Source organism: Chelonoidis abingdonii, unplaced genomic scaffold (genome assembly GCF_003597395.2).
Source record: "Chelonoidis abingdonii isolate Lonesome George unplaced genomic scaffold, CheloAbing_2.0 scaffold0555, whole genome shotgun sequence".
In the NCBI taxonomy this organism is placed as follows: Eukaryota; Metazoa; Chordata; order Testudines; family Testudinidae; genus Chelonoidis; species Chelonoidis abingdonii.
Window position 1 is genome coordinate 5,667 of NW_027424816.1, and position 14,499 is coordinate 20,165.

General features: G+C 54.3%; 1 long non-coding RNA gene across 1 annotated transcript; it reads left to right on the plus strand.

The window, feature by feature from the left end:
- Positions 1-13,097: 13,097 nt before the first annotated feature.
- Positions 13,098-13,856, plus strand: LOC142046034 (uncharacterized). The gene is made up of 2 exons (XR_012654956.1): positions 13,098-13,232; positions 13,788-13,856. It is a non-coding gene; the product is annotated as an uncharacterized LOC142046034 (long non-coding RNA).
- The last annotated feature ends 643 nt before the right edge of the window (positions 13,857-14,499 follow it).

The window sequence follows — 14,499 nt, forward strand, 5'->3', positions numbered from 1 at the left end:
GGACCGGCGGGCGAGATCCCCGGCAAAGAAGGAGAAGCACTGCTGAGTTTGGGGGAGGCTCTGGATAGAAAGTTCTAGTCGGTTGGTATGTGCAAGAGCCAGACGACGACCTGCAGAAGCTGGGGAGCGGCAAAGGGGCTGTGTGGGCTGGGGCGCAGGGGGAGGCTGGGGAGAAATGGAGAATTTATGTTGATTTGAGTTTAATTACTGGACTCTGTTTATCTCATAGGAGAGAAGCCGGCTGGAGGGCCGCATCATGGGGGAGAAATCACCACAGGGCGGGAATGTCGGCTTCCCCCACCCAGCCAGACCTTTGCCTGGGGCCAGACCATCTTGGCAGGGTGAAATTTCTCTGGTCCCCTGATGAGAAAATCCACATTTTCAATTCATTGTGAACCTGCTGTCTAGTGACAGCACTGAACCTGCCTGCATGCTTTGATCTTCGGTTCACGCTTTGAGCCTTGTGAGTTTCAAGCCTTCGTATCGTATGAGGCAGAGATTTCAATTAACCCAGTGGACAAGAGCTTTAGGATTTTCTTTGTCTTCCCTTGCACGGCCCATAAACACCATGGAAGTAATTTCCAAGCTTTGTGGACATTTTACAAAAGGAAAAAGGATAAAAGAGAAGAGCAATCAGCAATGGCAGCACTTTAACATGGGCTGCGTATGGGTCTGTACCGGCTGCCACTTTTACCGATATGCCGTACAACCCGTACCGGCCCACTTTCACCTCTGTGATTTTCCTTCAAAGGCATTGGTTAGCTTCTTTAGAAGGAACTTGCAAGTTAAGCGCCCATTCAAGAAACACTTAAATGGACAATGGATCTTGGAAGGATCCATCCACATAAGAAGTCTGCATGAGGATGTTCAAGGTAGCAGTGAACCATGGCTGCTACCTGTAAGTTCTGAGTCATGCATGGACATGTGACTTGCCCATGTGACCCAAACTCCATCTTGTAGCTGAATTCTACACAAGGGGAGGGGGGTTCCACCCATAAGAGAAAGTCTATTTAAACCCCTGGGAGACCTCTCTCAGCCTCTCAACCCCAACGATACCTGAAAGAAACTGGACCACAGGGGGTGTGAGTGATTGCTGGACCCAGACTAGAGGGCGACTAGTGTGTAAAAGGAAGCTTACTGGAACTCCTCTGAGGTGAGGTTTTATCTGTATTCAGTTTTCTTACTGTTTAGGCATGATTGCGTCTTCTATTTATTTTTACTTGGTAATTCACTTTGTTCTGTCTGTTACTACTCGGAATCACTTCAATGCTACGTTCTGTATTTAATAAAATCACTTTTACTTATTAATAACCCAGAGTATGTGTTAATACTTGGGGGGTGGCAAACAGCAGTGCATCTCTCTCTAATCAGTGTTACAGAGGGCAAACAATTGATGAGTTTACCCTGCATAAGCTTTATACAGGGTAAAATGGATTATTTGGGTTTAGACCCCATTGGGAGTTGCACATCTGAGAGTGTTAAGACAGGACCACGTCTGTGAGCTGCTTTCAGTCAAGCTCCAGCTGTTAGGGGACGTGGTTCAGACCTGGATCTGGGTTTGCAGCAGGCTAGCGGGTCTGGCTCAAACCAGGCAGGGCACTGAAGTCCCACGCAGGCAGGGCAGGAAAGCGGGGGCAAAAGTAGTCTTGGCACATCAGCTGGCAGCCCCAAGGGGCTTCTGTGATCCAACCCATCACATTCCCATTTCCACCCACTGGAGCCCAACTGCCTCCCTGAGCTTGAATAGAAGAGAGGCTTCTGACTCTGAGCTCCCTCTGCTTCGAACCCATGAGACTCCACACCACTCCCAGAGCCCGGAATAGAACCCAGGAGACCTGGTTCCCAGTCCCTCTGCTGCTGCCTCAAAAGAACACCGATGAGCAGCAGAGACAACTCTTCATCATGAACTTCAGTCAAACCAATGGAGTGTCTCAGAGATGGAGGGTGCCAGGAATGTCACTGTTTTCCTGCAGCCCTTGTGGCTTGTGCCATGTGAGCTGTGATCACCCAGTCTCTCATGCTCAGCAAGACTGGGTGACCTCAAGCATGTTCGGTGCATTGCCCTGGCGGCGCTGTACTGCAGGGAGCAGGGCAGGGGCTCAGCAAGGGGCACTCTCCCCTCGCAGGCAGTGATGGCTTGCCATGCCCCACACAGTGCTAGGGGGCACTGTGCTTCAGGAGAGGCGTGAGGTCTCCTTAGGTGCATGTTCTGCTGGACTTATCACCTCACAGAAGGTGTGCATAGAAGCTAATGACATGCAGGGTCTGTCACTGGCTCTTCACTGTGTAATTCTTATCCCCAAAATTCCACCTCTTTTTCCACTGGGCACAAAAATCTCGCTCTGCTTAGCTTATGGATAAAGGTCTACCCCTTTTTACAAGAGCTGCACTAGGGGAGTTTGGATGGGTTGATGTTGGCTGGATCGCTGCTCACTGACGTGGCACAAAAGCCACTATGTCCACAGCATCGGGGCTGGTGTCACGTTTTGGGGTTTGATCCAAAACCACCTGCCCTGGAACCCTGAGCGCCTTGACATGCTCAGCGGCTGCAGCTCCATGTTTGCACATTCCCGGCCAGCAGACAACCATTTACGAGTGTCTGCGATCAACAGCCTGGTTTAGCAACACCGACTCCAGCAGCTTGCTTGGTACATCCCACCATGCCCTGGTCCCCAGCAGCCTCGGTACTGCTAGCCAAGGAACCCAACACCCCCCCCCCATCTGCATTTCCCCCAAACCATCTGCCCTGAAATGTCCAGCCTTCTCCTGCAGCATGCAGACAAATAATAGTGGTCATTTGCTCCGTTTAAGAGACAAATTTCAGCTGCTCACCACGTTAACTGGAGTTACCAGTGAGTTGAATTCAAATCCAGACCTGAGTTGGTTTAGATTAGAATAAACCAAGTATATTAAGAAGAGGCCATAGGTTAAGAGATTCCAAATGAAAAGAAACCCAGTTAGAGATGGTTACAAGTAAAACAAAGGGAAAACACAACAGCTGAAAGGCTAAAACTCAAGGTAGCAAGGCACAGTCTGCGTTGAAGGTGATTTTGCTTTCTGATTACTCTTGGTCTGGCCTGGTTTCTGATCCTGACCTTCTTGGGAAGTGCAAAGTGCTGGTTTCCCTTTTTGTCTTAGGGGGAAGAGCATTTGGGATTCACTGCCCCTCTCTCTATAGTCCAGGAGAGCATGTGTCTCTCTGTTCATTGAGCCTGCTTCAGGAAGGAAGGTCTCCTGGAGGTGCCTTCTCCCACCCTGTCAATAGTTGAGTCATCACTTCCTGTCCTTGGAGGCTCGATGGCTTTGTTTACCACCCATGTACATCCTAATTCTCTTGTCACTGGCCACCCGGATTCATTTCTATTCAAGCTCTGGGCAGACCTGGTTCCTCTGTGTTCAAATACAGATTTTAAAACAGACTCATAGCGGTCTGCCATATCTCCACCTGCCGCGTTCTCACCTATGCTCCACAGTGATATTATTGACCAGTGTGGTGGGATTTTCAAAAGATACCTCGCAAGGCAGAGTTTGCATAGGTCATTGCAGCTGTGTGTAGGGTGTGAATACAGGGATGCCTGAGTTCACACTGGGCAAGCAAATTCTGGGCACAAGGGTTGTGCCACTGTGAAACAGCAGCTGTGCCCCACCCCAGATATAGCTGCATTTTGGTTGGTTTCTGAAGCATTCATGGTGCCTAAAACCCTTTCAAACCCTGTGGATGTTTCTCAGATCTCACTCTTGGACTTTTCACTGGAACCTCTCCCTCCAGGCTGTAATTCAAGGAGAGAGATTGCCGATCAAATGGGTCACCTTGTGGAGAGAATCCAAGACACAGAATGAAGGGCCCCCTTCACAGAGGAAGTCAGTTACCTGGATCTAGAAGCAGCAGTGGGAGACGAGGAAGATGAGACCACTAATGAGGAAGAAGGAGCCACCTACCACCAGCTCACGGACCCAGAAGAAGATTTGAGCTGCAGAGAGAGGAGAAGCTCGAATGGAACCAGCAAGTTAACATCACTGCTGAGCATGATGCACATGATGTCCATGTGTCTGTGCCTCTAAGACTTGTGACAAACTCCTCTGGATCTTAGGAGCCATCCAGCTGAGATGTGAAACCCACCCACAGCCCTTCTATCTTACACTGGTGGACACCGATTCCTGATTCTTCCCATCTGTTTGTTTATCCCTCTCCTGTCGGCCTGTCCTCCAGCACCACTGTGACCTGCCCTGTCCTCATTTGTCCATCAAGGGAATTGGGCAGGAGGGTGTGGGGTTAGGAGGGTGAATCTGTCTGGGGAGACGTTAGCAGACAAGAGCCACCTCACCTGACACTGTGACATTCCCAGTTACAGTCACGGCCTGGCTGCTGGGGGATGGGATCCATCTCCCACCCACATTCTCTTCGTACCCACAGGTGAATTCCCTGGTGTTGTTTGAACTGACCAGCAGGATACTGAGCACAGAGATGTTCACAGAGACAGTCCTGGGCTCTGTTGTGTTGATTTCAGACCCCACATCCCCAGGGATGAGCTCGACTCCGTCCTTGTAGAAGTGAAACCTTCGCTGACCGGCATCCTTGGGGGCCGTGCAGGTCATGAGCAGGTGGATCCCTTCACTCACCGCTCCGGACGAGCGATGCACACTCAGTGCCGGCTGGGGAGGGATATCTATGGGGAGCAGCAGAGAGGAGAGGTCAGCAGGGACATGGCAGTGGGGAATGTGGAGATGGTGCCTAGAATTCCACTTATTCGGAGCTGACCTGTTCTCTCCCCAGAGCCTTGTTTCATCTCAGGATCCTGAGGGCCTCCCCCCAGAAATGAGTGAGAACCAGGCTGGGGGAGGGGATTCCATCTTTCAGTTACTATATGGGGCTCAGATGTGGGATCAGAAGGAGGCCGGCGTCACCGGGACATGACTTGGTTTTTTTTTAAATATCTCCATTACTAATGCAGCAGCCCCTGATACTTCTGGAGCCCTCGATAGATAGGGAGGGCCCAGAGCATCTGGTGATCCCGCCCCTCTGACCAGACTGGTTGAGAGCTGGATGAGCAGCTTCTCCAGTTACGTAGACAGGCTGCTCTGGGGACACGGTGAGCTGGGGAGCCGGGAGTGGGTTTGGAAAAGACAAGGGAGTCGGGGAGGAGACGGTTCCTACATGGGCGGCTGGTGACACAGAAGCAGAGGAAGGGCCAGTGAAGAGCAGAGGTGGGAGGGATCCTGGACACAGACCCCAGCCAGCCCCAGCTCAGTGCCCAGGGAGCACGTCCCCACGGGGCCTTGCAAACTCTTAGTAGCAGAGATCTCGCTGCCAGGGAACCCAGTGGGACCAGTGTCCCCACCTTGGTACCTGGGGGTGGGGGGAGGCAGCTCCTGCCCAGGGCCAGCTCAGCCTGCAGGGGCTGGGAGGGGAGGGCTTGTGTGGCTGAGGCTGGGGGTGTTGAGGAGCTCCACCCAGCAGGCACAGACCAGGCTTCCCTGTACTAAGGGTAGATGGTAATGAGGTGCCCCTGAGCCCTGGGCACTGCCTGGGGAACATCACTCACATGCCAGCTGGGATCTGGCCACATTTATACCAAAGTAGCTCAGGCTCACTTTCATTGGTCTTGCTGAACCCATAGACTCATTTCGAGGGGTTTTTTTATTCTCACCAGCTGGGATCTCAGTTTCTCATGGCGAAGATTCTGAAACCAGCCCCCTGGTGGCACTGGGCCCTTGGGGTGTGTTTTAACTAATGTTTGTGCTGCATCTCAGGGAGTGTTTACACAGACGGGGAGTGACGGGGATTGGGAGGGTTTCCAGTCCCCCAAACCTGACCCCATCTGATGCATATTGACCCTGCACTGGCACTAAGAGAGGTAACGGGAGCTGGAGAGCTTGTCACATCAGAATCCTGCAAGTTGGTGATGCCAGGGGTAGCCCAGCCTGTGAAGGGAACCTGCTATCTAGGAGGGGAACTGGGGAGATCAGGGCTCAGGGAGAGGGACTGGGCCTGTCATATACAGACAGTTAAGGGTTAATGCCTTTTTTACCTGTAAAGGGTTAAGAAGTTCACCTAGCCTAGCTGACACCTGATCAGAGGAACCGATGGGGGAACAATATGTTTCAAAAGGAAGGAGGCGAGTTTCCTTTGTTTAGAGTCAGTTTCATTTTCAGCCGGAGTGAAAAAGATCAAGGAACCAGCCTCTTATCAGAGTAGTAAGTTTTAGAAAGGAATAAATAGGTTTATGTTTATTTTCTTTTGTAACTTGTCTTGGTGCAATTAGGGGAATTATCAAAGTGGGTATTCTTGTGTGTATTAAGATTTTGCCCAGGGAAACATCCTGTGTTTTCCATCTATTGTCTGTGAGATTAGCTGGTATGCTGTCTCCCAGAGGTTTTTTTTTCTTTCTTTGACCTTTCTTTTCTTTAATTAAAAGCCTTCTTTTTAAGAACCCGATTGATTTTTTCCCTGTTTTTTAGATCCAAGAGAATTGGATCTGGACTCACCAGGGAACTGGTGGAAATGTCTCTCAAGGCTACCCAGGGAGGGGAAGGTTTTGGGGTGGAAAGAGAGTTTTCCAGGCACTCAGAAATCTGGATGGTGGCAGTGAGATCAGATCTAAGCTAGTAATAAAGCTTGGAAGTGTTCATGCAGGTCCCCCCATCTGTACCCTAAAGTTCAGAGTGGAGGTGAGACCTATGACAGGGCCAGAGGGAAGTTAGCGCTCATCCTGCTCCAGTTCTCTGGCCTTGAAACAAATTTGCTGTGATGACAACCCTTCACTTTGTTGTCTACACACATTCCATCTGTAACAGGCTGCTCCCCTTCCAAAGAGAGGAAGCATGATCCAGGGGTTATGGGGCTGGCCTTCAACACTGGCTATGGGGGGTCAATTCCCTGCTATCCTGCAACCCCCCCTGTGGGGACTCATCTTCTCTTTCCCTCTATTCCCCATCGCTGAAATGGGCACTGAGGGGCTAAATCCATTAACAAAACGGTGAGGCGCTCAGATAATAGGTCACGTGCGCCATTGAAGTATGATAGATAGAAAGGGTGTGTGGGGGGGGTTCATCTCCACTTTGGTTTCTATCTGTCACCTCATCCGACCCCATTTCCCAGGAGAGCTCCAGGGGATGGTTCCCCTCCAATGGGAGCAAACCAGGAGCTGGATTACGAAATTAGGGAAGTCTCACCTGTAACAGTGACGTTCACAGCCTGGCTTCTGGGGGATGAGATCCACTTCCTACCCACGTTCTCCTCGTACTCGCAGGTGAATTCCCCGGTGTCGTTGGGACCGCGGCCGTGGGATGCGGACCAGAGATGTTCAATAGATGTGATGCCGAGCTCTGTGTTGCTGATGTCAGACCCTGCATCCCCAGGAATGAGCTTGACACTGTCTTGTAGAATTGAAACCTTCCGCTGACCAGTATCCTGGGGGCTGTGCAGGTGATGAGCAGGGGAGCCATTTGATCACGCACTCCAGATGGGGGATCCATGCTCAGCAAAGGCTGGGGGCTGTGATCTGTGGGGATTGAAAAAGGACAGGGTCAGCAGAGGCATGGCAGTGGAGAGGGTGCCAGAATTCAATTTATTTACAGTGACTTTAATCTCTCTCCAGTGTCTCATGCTTTCTTCAGGATCCCTGAGGGCTCCCCACACAAATGGGTGAGAGCGGGCTGGGGTGGGGATTGCTTCCTCAGATACAATGTGGGGCTGGAAGTGGGGGCAGAAGGTGGCTAGGGGCACCAGCCGTTTTCTCTCACCCCTCCATTACTAATGCTCCAGCCCCTGATATTTTGGAGATCTCGGTAGATAGGGAGGGCCAGTTCTCTCTGCAGATCTTGCCACTCTGTCCAGACAGGCTGAGAGCTGGGTGATCCTGGTGGGTTTCTACTTCCCAGAGGGGAGAGGCAACAGATGGCCATGTTGGATGCCCAGATCTGTGTTTGTTGGGCAGCCATGTCCTGGCTATGTTGAGTAGCCATAGGTTGTCTGCTCTCTGAAGGGCGGCATATTGGAAATCAGGCAGCCATATTGGATAAATATGTCCTGGGCCATGTTGAGCAGCCTCGTTGTGGCTGTGTTAGCATCGAATAGCAGCCATGTTGCCAGTTACGTGTCATGTCAGCAGTGAGGAGGCCATTTCCAGTTGGGCAGCCATGTTAGGCCTGAAGTTGGGTAGTGAGGCTCATCAGGAGCGTGAAGAGCAAAGAGGGAGTGGAGAGGAGGGAGTAAAAGGAGCAGATGTAAACTTAAAGCCTGAGTCGAGCGTGGAAGGCAGGAGAGAGGATAATAAGCAGAAGGGGAATCAGAGAGGCAGGAGCGGAGACCAGAGGGACGTTAGCACTCGTCCTGTCCAGTCTCTGCCTGTGTGATGCTGGAAGTCAGACAAGATGAGCAAGTGGTCGCTTTCTGGGCTGGCAACCTATGAAGTATGACTATGATCCATTGATTGGCCTGTATTATCCAAGTCTGGGGCTCTGGTTTCTTTGGCTCAGCTGTTACCCCAGCTGGCCCTCCCTGGCTGAGATGGGGGCCACGTTGGAGTTTAACAGCTTCCTTGGCTGTGGGTCCCGTGCCTAAGAGGCATGAGTTGGGAAAGGGCAAAGCAGAGATGGGAGGTGGTCTGGAGAGGAGAGGAGGGGAAGACGATTGTTTCTGTGGAGAGGAGCATCTGGGGCAGAGGGGTCAGTGCAGACGGGAGAGGAGAAAGTCTCAGGCTCTGGTATGGCTCTCTGGGCAGTCTGGCTGGGGAGGGAGGGGGACTGGGAGAACTGGGATCATGGTCTGGGGCTGCAGCAGCACAGTTCCTGGCTGTAGCTGGGAAGGTCTGGAGAAGGGTCCTCCCAGTGATGACTCTATGTTTCTCCCACCCGCAGGTGGAAATGGGGTCTCACCATCACTGACTCCAGGACAGGAGGGCCCCTTTCAAATGGGAGCTTACGTCCATGCTCACTCTCCAGTACACAGAGGTGCACGTTTCACTGTCTGCTGCGTAAGTTGTGCTGATCAGCCAGGTGTCCTGGCTGGAGACCCCGTTGGACATCCGTCCCCCTCTTTGATTTCATAATTTATATCCCCCATTGATTCCTCACCCTTAGACCCATGCACCTGGCGTGACCAGCTCCCTTCAAATTATGATGGGGTGAAGCAGGTCTAGAGAGTGTGGGGGAGCTGCGGTGTCTAGTATAGAGATAGCGAGGGGGACCCCCAGAACAGGAGGGAGGGAGATATATGAGAAAAGTCCTTACACACACGACATAAACCACCCCAATCTTCCTGCCCAGTGCTGCCGAACCCAGGCTGATGGAGATGGGCTGTTCTTCCCAGGTCCGATTCCGGCTGGATGGGGTACCTGGTACAGACAGGTGCATGACCCAAGACCCCGAGCTCTGATCCTCAAGGGGTGAGTGATGCTGCCCCTGGATAAGCCCCCAGATGAGATGCTCCATCCTGCTGCGATGTCAAATTGGATCCTTCAGCTTTGTTCCCCCAGGGGTAGCCAGCAGTTAGGGGAAGGCTCACTGGCAGGTATGGGGATGGTCTGGGCTGAGGAGAGGGACGGGGCTGCAGTGAGGTCAGGAAACAGGGGCCAGATTAGATACAGAAGAGGGTAACACCCGGCTGGGATCTCTGGAAGGGCCCGGGAGCTGGGGGCAGATGTTACCAGTTCCATTCATCTCAGGAATTAGAGGGGGATGGAGAAATTTCCCTGGGAAACCCCTGCACCTTTGAACTCACTGGCCGGAACCCTGCACTGTGCCCACGTTACCCAGCGGGAGGCCAGACATCTCTGTGTGGGACCCAGTGGGTGGACTGTGTTGCCCAGTGCACAGCAGGAGTACGGGACGAGTGTCTCTGTCTCAGCTGTGAACATCAGCCGGTCACTCCACTGGGACCGGGACCTCTCAGAGATCAAATCCTGTCTGAGAGAAAGATTTGTATCCATGTGCTTTCCTCCTGGGGCCTGGAGCACTCAGGAGCCTCCCTTGATACACATGGGCCGTGGCCGATCCAGGTAACTGGTGCGCGGTAGGGGGTCGGGTGATTCAGAAAATTGATCCCTCTTTATACAATTATGAATGAAGGGCGGCAGGGCTGAAAGGGCTAGAACTCAGATGACTTGTGAGCGAGGATACAAGGTCTGAAAATTCCACCACTGCTGTGCGCTCTAAGTAACAAACTTTCGAATCAGCTAGGAGTCTCCCTGCTGTTGGGGTGCCCAATGCCCCCACACTCCACGGGTGTCTGACATCAGGGCCTGACCCGATATGAAGATGGCCCCAATTTCAGATGTTACTGCGGCTGGAGTCCCTGAAACCCAAAGCAGCACTATAGGCTCCCCGCCCAACCACTAGAGAAGCCAGAGGTCCAAGGGAGTGACACTAACCAGACTGGGGGGTTGGTGGCGCTGCCAGAACTGAGTGACTGGGCGGTGTCTCACTAGGGTGGAGAGAGAGCCCGCCGCCAGAGGACCAGCAAACAGCAGGAGATGGGGGTGGGTTCCCCTGTCCATGTGATGGAGATTGGTTGGCCTTTCTTCCGATGGGAATCGCTCGCCCCACGTCTTCCAGGATTACACAGCTGTACAACCTGTCTAGCATCAGATCCCTCCTTGGCAGTTGAAAGACTCCGAGTAACTGGTACGGGCGAAGGGAGTTCCTTGGAGTGGATTATCTGGCGTCTCTGAGGAACCGGCCCGGACCTGGATGCCACTGTAGCTGGCACGTCAGGGTCACAGTTTCTCCGGTTATGTTAGCCAGGCTGCTGTGGGACACGGTGAGCTTGGGGCTGGGACGGGTCTTGGAAAAGCCAGGGGGTTTGGGGGAGGAATGGTTCTACTTGGGTGCTGGTGACACAGAAGCAGAGGAAGAAGCAGTGAAGAGCAGCGCGGGCGGGATCCTGGACACAGACCCAAGCGAGCCCAGCTCAGTGCCCAAGGAACACGTCCCCACAGGCCATGCAAACCTGAACAGCAAGATTAACTGCTGGGACCCAGTGGGACAGCATCCCCTCCTGGTAGTCAGGGGGGGGGGGGGGCAGATCCTGCCGGGCCAGCTCAGCCTGCAGGGGCTGGGAGGGGATGGCTGTCGCGGCTGAGGCTGGGGGTGTCGGGAGCTGCCCCCAAGCAGGCACAGACTAGGTTTCCCTGCACTAAGGGGGGTGGTAGGGAGGTTTCTCGAGCCCCGGCACCCCTGGGAGCATTAACCAGCCCTGGTTTCACTGGGCCTTGGGGTGTGTTTTTAAATGAATGTTTCTACTGCACAGAGGCAACATTTGCACTTACAGCCATGACGGGGAGAGGAGCTATCCCGGTCCCCAAATCTTGGACCCGGTAGGATGGTGTATTGACCCACACTGGCACTAAGAGGGTAAACAGGAGCTGAGAGCTTGTTCCATCCGAATCCTGCAGTTGGTGATCCTGGGCAGCCCAGCTGTGGGTGGGAAGGGAGAAAAGAAAAGGGAGGAGAAAAAAAAACATCGCTTCTCCAGGGGTACCAGGGAAGACTATCAGGGCTCAAGGGCGGACCAGGCCACTGAGGGGTCTGGAAACTGAGGTCACGTTAGATACAGAAGATGGTGAACCCGGCAGCGATCGCGAAGGAGCTGGGAGGTGGGGCGATGCTAAAATTGAGCCTGCTGTCATAAACAGACAGTTAAGGGTTTACATGCCTCTTTTACGGCGTGTGGAAGGGTTAAGAAGTTCACTAGCCTACTGATACCTGACCAGAAGGAACCAAGGGGAACAAGGTGTTTCAAAAGAAGGTAGGGAAGTTTCCTTTGTTAGAGTCCAGTCGTTCGTTTCAGCGAGTGAAAAGAATCAAGGACCAGCTCTTATCAGAGTAGTAAGTTTAGAAAGGAATAAATAGGTTTATGTTTATTTCTTTTGTAACTTGTCTTGGGTGCAATTAGGGAATTATAACGTGGTATTCTTGTGTGTATAAGTTTTGCCGCAGGGAAATCCTGTGTTTTCAATGCTATTGTCTGTGAGATTAGCTGGTATGCTGTCTCCAGAGTGTTTTTTTTCTTTCTTTGACCTTTCTTTTCTTTAGTTAAAAGCCTTCTTTTTAAGAACCTGATTGATTTTTCTCTGTTTTTTAGAATCCAAGGGAATTGGATTTGGACTCACCAGGGAATTGTGGAGGAATGTCTCTCAGCTACCAGGGAGGGGAAGGTTTTTGGGGGAAAGAGAGTTTTCAGGTACTCAGAAATCTGGATGGTGGCACGAGACCAGATCTAAGCTGGTAATTAAGCTTAGAAGTGTTCATGCAGGTCCCCCATCTGTACCCTAAAGTTCAGAGTGGGGTTTGACGGCAGTGAACCTTGCAAAGTGAGCAGCAGGATCTCACTGCTGGAACCCATTGGGACCAGTGTCCCCTCCTTGGTACCTGAGGGGGGCAGCTCCTGCCAGGGCAGCTCAGCCTGCAGGGGCTGGGGCAGGGAGGTTGTGCGGCTTGCCCGCAGCAGTCAGGGAGCTGCCCTCAGGAGCTCAGACAGCGCTTCCTCTCAAGGTGGCAGGAACATGCCCAGACCCTGGGTGTCCCCGGGGAGCCATCACACGTGCTCTCTGCTGAGTAAGTCGTGCTGATCACTGAGTGGCCCTGGCTTGGACTCCTTGGGGATCTGCTCCGCCTTTGATTGAGGACCCCGCATCCTGTCACCCTCTCACTCCTGGGAGCGAGCACTTGAGGGGACTGACTCCCTCGATAGAGATGGGGTGCAGGGAGCCAAAAGAGCGTGGGGGTGGTGGAGGATCTGGAATGGAGATCGAAGGGGACTCCACAAAGTGGAGACAGACCAGGAGATAGTGAACAAAGTTCCTGCCAACAAACCACCGATGTCCCTGACCAGCGCTGCCTCCCCCAGGCTGGTGGAAGGGCTGTTCTTCCAGTTGGGATCACCCGAGTTGGAGAGGCTATCCCATAGAGCAGATCAGTGACCCAGAATCCGCCCTGCCCTTTGACATTCAGGGATGAGGGAAGCTACCCCAGATTGAGCCCCCAGCTGAGATGCTCCATGCCCCACCATGTAATTTGGAATCCTGCACACTTGTGACCGCGTGGGGGGGCCCAGGGCACTGTTGAGGTGGGGGCGTGTGGGGGAGGTTCCGGGGGGCTGTTCCCGCTGACCACGCGTCTCCCCCCAGGCGCTGCTGCTCCAGGCCCACGAGGTGGAGCTCAGGCGGCAGAAGGCCGAGGAAAAGCTGCAGAGGCAGCTGCGATTCCCCACGGCGGCCGAGGCCCCCACCCAGGTGAGAGCCCATAGGGGGCAGCGTTCCGGCGAGGCTGGGGAGCAGGCAATGCCAAGCCGGCTAGGGGGGCTCCGGGGACCCCCAGGCTGTGGGTGCAGAGGAGACACGGCCAGCACTCCCCCCCCCCATCCTGTCTCCCCCCCCCGATCCGCTATATTTAGCCTCTTAGGGAATTGCTTTAAGGGGCTGGGCTGGCCCACAGGCCACCGTCCGTAACCCTGCACAGCTGCCCCCAACCTCCGCCCGGGGAGGGGCCCTGCTGCTCCCGGTCAGGGTGGGTGACCCTGGCTGCCCTGTGGTGCCAGTCGCTGAGTCCTATGGTCCCCGCCCCCCCCTGGCTGGGCGCCCCTTGGGTCCCAGCAGCTTTGGCAGCTCAGGGTCAAGCGTATCCCCCCTCCGCAAAGCTCCCTAGAGAATGAGGGGGTTGCAGCCCATGTCCCCTTGGAGTCCCGTCCCCCCTGCTCTAACCCCTAGGCCCTACTCCCCTCCCGGCGGTGGGGCCAGAGCCCCGAGTGTCTCTCCCTGTCTCACGGCCGTTGCTCGCTCTGCTCGCAGGAGACGACCTTCCGGGAGCAGTGCGAGGGGCTGCTCGAGGAGTCGGCTGACGAGGGGGGCGAGGAAGAGGCGCCCGATGAGCCCCCAGCCCCTGGGGCAACCCCATCTCCGGCCCCCTTGCGTGAGAAGAAAACAGAGCAGCAGCGCAGGAGGGAGAAGGAAGCCAAATTCCTGGTGCCTAATTCCCTTTGGTTTTGGCTTGCGTGGGGGGCTGGGTGTAATCCAGACCTTGTCAATGGTGACTGGCGGATGGAGGGCAGCTGGCTGGTGCTCTCTGCCATGATCCCATGGGGCGAGATGTCTGGGGCGAGCCCCCCTGCCATTGCCTGGGGATACCCCAGGGCCCCTTACCCCAGGCCAGGTTCCCCGGGAGGCGAGTTGCAGGGGGGCAGGTCCCCGATCCCCCTGGGGCTGCAGATCGTCCTTGAGAAGTGGCTTGTCCACAGCCTCCCGGGCCCCGTGCCAGAGAGAGCTTCATTCCCGACGCTGCAGCGGGGGGGCCATCTGCTGTGCCCGGCCGCAGCCATCTGCTCCCAGCGCCACGTGTGGGGGCCTGGCTCGCACCCCCACCCCCATGCAGGGGTCCTCCTCTTTGGGGGGGCACTTGGGAGGGGGAGTCGTTAGCAACTGGGTATAGGGAGGAACACTGGTAGCTGGGGGAGCCGGGACTCCTGGGTTCTCTCCTCGGCTCTGGGAGGGGAGTGGGGCCTAG